The sequence below is a fragment of the Sprattus sprattus genome (assembly GCF_963457725.1).
Source record: "Sprattus sprattus genome assembly, chromosome: 1".
NCBI classification, from domain to species: Eukaryota; Metazoa; Chordata; class Actinopteri; order Clupeiformes; family Clupeidae; genus Sprattus; species Sprattus sprattus.
This window is the reverse complement of record NC_137920.1, coordinates 42,982,790-42,989,917: the sequence shown is the minus strand read 5'-3', so window position 1 is coordinate 42,989,917 and position 7,128 is coordinate 42,982,790. Positions and strand designations below refer to the sequence as shown.

Here is a 7,128-nt window from a genome sequence, read left to right as displayed (position 1 = left end):
TTAAGGGGGATGGCTGATTATTCTCCCTACCGTCTAGACGAACGCACACACACCTGTCAATGTCTAGACACAAGAGGGCGGGTGTGGAGAGCGTCGGCGCGGACGGGCAGGGGGTAGCTAGGGTCTCTCTCTCGCGACTGCAAGGCTCTATAGTCCGAACGTGCAAGCTGAGCGCCAATTGGCAAGCACGCGGTGTCCGTTTTTCCTGCTGTGATTGGGTATCTCTCGTCCCCCCCCTCCCCCCTCCTACAACTCTTTTCAATTCCGAGGTCAACTCAGGACGTATGAGAAATAAATAAGCGAAATATAAATGCGTAGACGAAAAGAGTGGGGGACTCACGAACAAGCCTGCTGACTGTCGCGAAGAGCCCTGTTTGGGTCAAGCGCCGTCCAACCACAAGTCTGATACAGTTAATTGACGTTGATTCCAACCAATGAGAAGTGACAGCGAGTGACAGATCTGTTAGAGCCTCCTTTTTGTACTTGATACAAAATGCAGGGCTGTTCACAGCTTTGCATCTGCACCGGTTTAGTGAAAGATTTTATTTGCGAGATAATACGCTGTATCTAACGTTACCATAATGCAATTAGAAGTTGACTTTAAATAAGGCAAACTTCAAAAACATTTTCGCGTGTCATCGAGTAGCTTCAAGTCTTCTTTCCTCTCACTTGTATCCACTTCCTGGTTGCAGAGGGCGATAACATGCTAAATGCTAACTGTGTTTGATTGACAGCTAGCACAGTGCTCCCACGACACAACTCTGCGAACCACAGACAACAGAAAGGGCGTGTCCGCCAAAACATCTGGACCAATAGCGACAAAAAGAAGGCGGAGTCGGCCGCTTCTCCGAAAAGGGGGAGCGACCGCACGGCGAAGAGGTCTTTTCGGGTTTTGGGTTGGGAAAGTTAGGATGCACCACACGCCTATTTGATTGAAACACAGAGAGAAGGCAAAGATGGGTTTACTGTGAACAAACAGAAAGAATTGGGGGTTTGGAGAGGAAATTATCTTTACTGTTAACAAAATTAAAAATAAAGGCAAACCAGGAACTGCGAAGAAAATACATTAGGCCACAAAATAAGCTAGTCCTTGTCTTTTTGTTTTTTTATTTTTTTATTTTTTTGGAACGCAACCCGAAGACAGAGGAGAAACTACCAACTGGCCTACAGCCTGCTGTCCTCGGGAGAGAGAAAGGAAGGCAGCCTGGGCTACTGGCTACAGACGCTGAAAATAAAGGATAGTCTTATCGCCGTTTGCCACCACAGAGACAGCAAGAGGCGACAAAGAGGAAAGGAATTCCCCAACTCCGAACAAACAGGTAGGACGACAGATTGCCTCTAAAATATGTAATCAGTGAGACCCAGTGGATGTTCACCAGAGCGGCTTGAGCTCTGCTTATGCCCCGTACCTGCCACCATCCTCGGCAATACGCGCTTCCTTGGCACTATACCTCCGGCTCTGCCCAACAATTCCACGTTTGTTGCTGAGGCGAAATAACCCACGTTTGCGAAACTTTGCGTTAAGCGCGATATACAAGCGACATTTTACAGACGCACATGGTCAGTGTTCGCCTCCAGACTGTACATTTTTATCCGACAATATAGTATTGTCGTCTCCTCCCATTTGCTTTCTCAACGAAATATTTTATGAATTCAAAAGCGTTAAACTTTGTTTTGGGGGGAGGTTCTTGTGTATTTGTAACAAGTCTGTTATACTGCAAATGGGGTATGCTATATTAGGTTATTAGAAAATAATGGGAGAGGCAGAGAGAGAGAGAGACATGGAGATTCGTTTTCGGAGAGACGGCTAGCCTATTTCGGCGAGTGACGGGTCGGGTCGGCCGTTTTGAAGCGAGGAGAGAAGACCTGAGGTGACATTTCGGAGGGAGGGGAGAGCGAGAGAGGGAGGGAAGAGAGACACAGAGCAATGCAGACGCTCAGCTATAGGCTTGATTACCAGAAAATTGCAAATTCAGTATAATGAAATGGTTTATTTTTTTGTTAATGAAGACTAGCCTACGATAGGTCACGGTGTGTAGCCCTTGTGTGTGTGTGTGGGTGTGTGTGTGTGTGTGTGTTTGTGTGAGGCTGTTCGGCTTTGATGGTCCACAGTATGCACCCACAAGACACAGGCAAACACAATGTCCCCTTCAATATTTAATATCTGCCACAACAAGGAGCACACGTAGGTCACCTATTTCTGACAAAAAAAAAGACATCGGGCCTGTTTGAATTATCTCTTTCCCTCCACCCCATCCCTCAGCTGAGTGTGTGTGCGCGCGCCGAAACTACACATTAGGCTTTTAGGTTGCCACATGGATTTTTAAATATAGTTTGATTGGTACACAGACACACAGACAAATAGGTAGGTCTGATAACTTTGTATGTACCCCATACTGCCCAATTGGTTGCATTAATAACATTAATAAGCTAGTAACCTATAGCCTAGCCTAATATAGTAGCCCATACACTCGGCCAGAAATGATCTAGTCTTAATATTTAGGCCTACAATAGACTATTTGAAATTATCTAATGAGAAAGAAGGCTACGTATTTATTTTTCACATTCTAAGTCATAGAGGACATCTCTAAATTGGATCTCTGTTAACCCAAGTCTTCTCAGATGGACGTTCTTGGCTGTCTTCTGATTTATTTTTATCTTTCTAATTTATTAAGATGGCCCATCAGACTAAACATTTCCTGTGTGGCCCAGAGAGGTCCAACAGCTTATTTGAAGTCTTGACACAAAGGCAAGGTGTGTGGCCTTTTCCAGAGTCTGTGACCACGGGCTGGCCGCTTAACATTTTGATTGGCTGTCTAGTGTCTGGTCAATTTATTTGCGATTTGTAGCGAGCAGGCTAATTCGCTTCAAGTAAACACTCTAGTCGATGCCAGTAGTAAGGAATGAGCCCGTAGGTCCTGTCTGGCCCGATGGACCGCATGTACCCATGGCTCTGCCAGTATTCTACCATTTCAACCGTCAGGTGTGGACGGTCCGCGCTGGCCGATGCCCCTCCCGGGCACTTGCGTTCTCTTGCGGTAGAGTCGCTTCGTGGGGTACATCGGTGCATACTTTGGTTATCAGAGCACATCCTCGAGGCTGCGTTTGATGGTGCACGCGTTGTTGTCTCGGTGTGTCTTGGACAAGAAATACAACCACGTTGTGGCCACACTTCGCACACCCTGCAGTCGCTCGCGATAAGTCGCGCCGATCTGGCGAGCATCACAGCAGATCCGTCCCAAAGCCTTGGGGCGCACGCATGGGAGCGAGCATTGCTCGGATTACCGACCCGACAAAAACAAAAGTAGGTTATGACGATAGGGTCATTTATTATGGATTTCAATTTTGAGAAAGGCTTGATGGAGTGGAGGGGAGGGGAGAAACCAAGAACGGTTCACTTTAGACCACTAACTTTCTCCTTGGCTTCAATTGCCGCCGAGATAACCTCGTATACGCTTTTAAACAACCCAAATAAATCTCAAAATAAATGAATAAACACAACAGATGTTTAAGCGGTGTGTTATGTGTGTTCAAACTGAAATAGTCTCTACATAGCTCCGTTTGAGAGGCTTGCGCGAGGGTGCCTGTCAGTTAACCCTAATACTCTTAGCATTATTAAATACAGAATAACTCTTAAACACTGAAGTCCTTATTTCATTTAATTTCATTTAATTTCGTTTCGTTTCTATCTGCTGTGTTTTTGTCCCATGTAGGCCATGATAGATTGACTGTACCCGAGATAGGATAGGTTATAGCCCATCAAAGGCTTTTATTAAATGTATAGTTGAAACAATAGTCAGATCATATTCTGCCAGTGGATAATAAAGATAAAGCTGGCTACGTCACAGATTCATCTTTCTAAGTAATTTGTTTATTGATGATGATAATGTGTGATAAGGTCAGCTATAGCTCCCCCCCACACACACACATCTGTCATAGGGTTTGCGAGGCTTGAAATTGTATTATTTAAATCAGGCACATTTGTATGTCTCTATCGAATCTTCAGAAAGTTCTATACCGATAGTGAATGCAATTTCTTCTCTCCAAACAACTCTCTGAAGAGTTCAAGAGGTGTTGGGTTCTGTGAGACCAGCCAGGATTGTACTCCGCCCCTTTGCTTTGGTCTGTTGTCGTTAAGAAGGGTGATTGTGTGTTGAACGTGCTTTATGTATAAAAAGACTATTTTCAGGGAACTTTTGAAACTATACAACAATACAACATAAAACCATACAACAATGACTCAATACTGTATGCCTCTCATAAAATATCATTTTCATAGCTATTCGACCTTTCTATTACAAGCACACTACACACACTGGCTTTCTCAGCCCCCACCCCATCTCCCTTACACACACACACACACACTTACTCACTTACACACACAAACTCACACACACACACAAACTCACACACACACTCTCTCTCACACACACACACACACACACACACTCACACGCAAACAAACAAACACACGCACAGACACACACAAACACAAAAACACAATTAGGTCACTAGTGTAGCCAGGGTTGTGCCCGGATGCCCCTGTGCCATCTTAGTCCAAAGGTGGCAACCCCATCCAGGGGGGGTTGCGACAGGCCCGAGCTCTAGGGGTCCCCCGAGGACACTTGATTACGCCAGGTCCGTGAGAACCCCCTCTAAGACTACGCTGACAGGTCCAAACGTGTCCTATAGGACATAGCATTAGCGTGCAGGGAACCTCGTCATTAGGCTCAGCGCAGCAGCGCCATGAGACGCAGCTACCTGTCATACTATTCAAAACTCAAGCGCAGACGCATGCGATAGGAGGCCAAGAAGAAACACAACACAGTGGTCAGTGAAAATCTTGTCACGTTGACGGAAGTAGGAATGGTACGTGTGTGTGTGTGTGTGTGTGTGTGTGTGTGTGTGTGTGTGTGTGTGTGTGTGTGTGTGTGTGTGTGTGTGTGTGTGTGTGTGTGTGTGTGTGTGTGTGTGTGTGTGTGTGTGTGTAAGGGAGATGAGTTCAGTGAGAATCTGTCACGTTGACTGAAGTAGGTATGGCAACACTTTCATTTAGCCCTGCAGATGAAGGGGTTGCCAATTCTATCAACAACTAGCTAGCCAGTGAATGAATAATAATGAGTGTACGCCATTTAGCCTGCTAGGTGTTTTGTAAGGAGTTTGCATTCACATTCTGGCTGATATGGTTATTTACGCTGTCATCTGTTTTTAATAACTTGTGTTATAAACAGCAGTTATTGTATGTTGGTTGTTCGGGTCTGACAGTTTGTACAAAGCTTATAACCTAGGATGTAACCATGGCTGCAGATTAAGATTTTCATAAAGATTTTAAAAATAGGCCAATTGGTGGATGGGAACTGTGCAGGCATTGTTCTCTCCAAACCATATAAATAAAATCTGTTTTCAAAGCTTGAAGACAAAGTACAACTATGCTCTTTTCTCTGAAGGAGATTTGCTCAAGTTTCTAAATGCATCCAAATAAGAACGCCCGCATGTGTCCATGGAGGGGCCTACTAAATAAGATAAGATAATTTTATCCCGATGTGAAAGATGGCAGTCAAAATATCTTCTAAAATTATTTTTTATAAGGTGTCCACACATTTTCAATTATTACAATTAATATACAATTATATGTCAAATCATATTCATATTTGTCCTGTACTTTGACAATTAAAAAGGTAACCTTTGTCGATGTGTAGTCGGTGAGTGCTGGGTTGTTGGAGAAGTGAGACTCCCCGCCACTTGGCCTGATGAAAATAAGCGCGATGTGGCGTTGGCGCTGCCTTTATGCTATTCAATTGGTGGTCAGTGACATAACATGGCAGCTAGCTAGCTAGATATTCCATTAAAAATGCAAATATGTCAAAAGAGAGCTTTCTGAGTCTGGACACGTGTTTAAGAGGCCATGCATCGAGACAGGAACAGACAACGGCTGTCAGAAAAGAGCCGTCTAGGTGTGTGGCCATCTTATGCTTGTGTGGTTACCCTGCGATTAGAACATCGAATGTGATCGTTGCATGTTCAATTTTGCAGATGGTCTGTGAGTGGACCATTGCAGTCGGGTTGACATTGCTTTTTATCAGCAGTTGTGCTGATAATGTTATTGAGGAAATAATTGTAGCATTTATTGAAGAAATAATTGTGCAGCCTTCTCCAACTTACTTGAAACTATCACGTGTTGCTAAGCAACAATAAACAAAACCAATAGCCTGCTGTCGATACAAAGTATAAAAGCAATTGTAGGCAAATATTTTGAATAACATTTGAATGAGATCTTAAAACTAGTGTAAAAAAAACTGTGGTTGATCTACACATGTTTTGCTTTGGTTTTTGCACCTTATGTCTCACAGGCCCAGCCAAATGAATATTTCTGGTTACAGTACTGAATTAGGTTATATTTTGGGGGATTTTATTTGTGCTAGGAGACCGGGGAAATCTCCCTCTCTCCCCTCCCTCTAGCTCCCGCTTTCTAGTGCGCACTCTCGATTTAAAAAACTGTCCGTTTTAAAACGCTTAGACTCATGCAAATGTCTTTCACCTCTTGCTAAATTATTATTATTTCATAAATTCTAAAAACTAAAACTATTTGTATTGTTAAAAGAAGGGAACTTAGGCTCTGATATGTGGCATACTTTCACCCTTGGTATAAAACATATCGCATATGACAGTAATGTTACTTCAATTTAAGTAAGGGGAATTGGCATACGTTCACCCTTGGTGTTTAAAACATATCGTATACGACAATAATTTACTTCAATTTCAGTAAATATGGTAGGATACAGTTGCCTTTTAGGTTCGTATGTGTGTCTCTGTAAATACGTTTATGCAGCCACAATTTATCGAAGATTTCATCTTAAGGCAATTCATAAACGACGACCCATGAGTTCGAACTTATACCGTAATGTAGTAAGACACCCACATGGAGTAATGCCCTCATCAAATGTAAAGGGTGAACATTGCATACTTCTGTAATCTCCGTCTTTACAGGACGGGAAGAATAGCGTTAGGCGCGGAGAAGCGTCCTGTCCTTGGCGCTATGTGTGGCGTGAATGACAGCGCTATGATTTGTGTGAGTGCGTTGCCGAATCACTGTTAACTCTTCACCGATCTACGTCGGCCTGCTTTCAG

At 43.6% G+C, this 7,128-nt stretch overlaps 1 protein-coding gene across 1 annotated transcript in view; it reads left to right on the top strand.

Moving 5' to 3' along the window:
* The first annotated feature begins 940 nt into the window (after positions 1 to 940).
* The window catches only part of zbtb20 (zinc finger and BTB domain containing 20), an 85,046-nt gene continuing 78,858 nt past the window's right edge, over positions 941 to 7,128 (top strand). The window contains exon 1 of the mRNA XM_080836906.1: positions 941 to 1,319. The gene's annotated coding sequence lies outside the window, so the exon portion shown is untranslated. The remainder of the gene's footprint in view (positions 1,320 to 7,128) is intronic.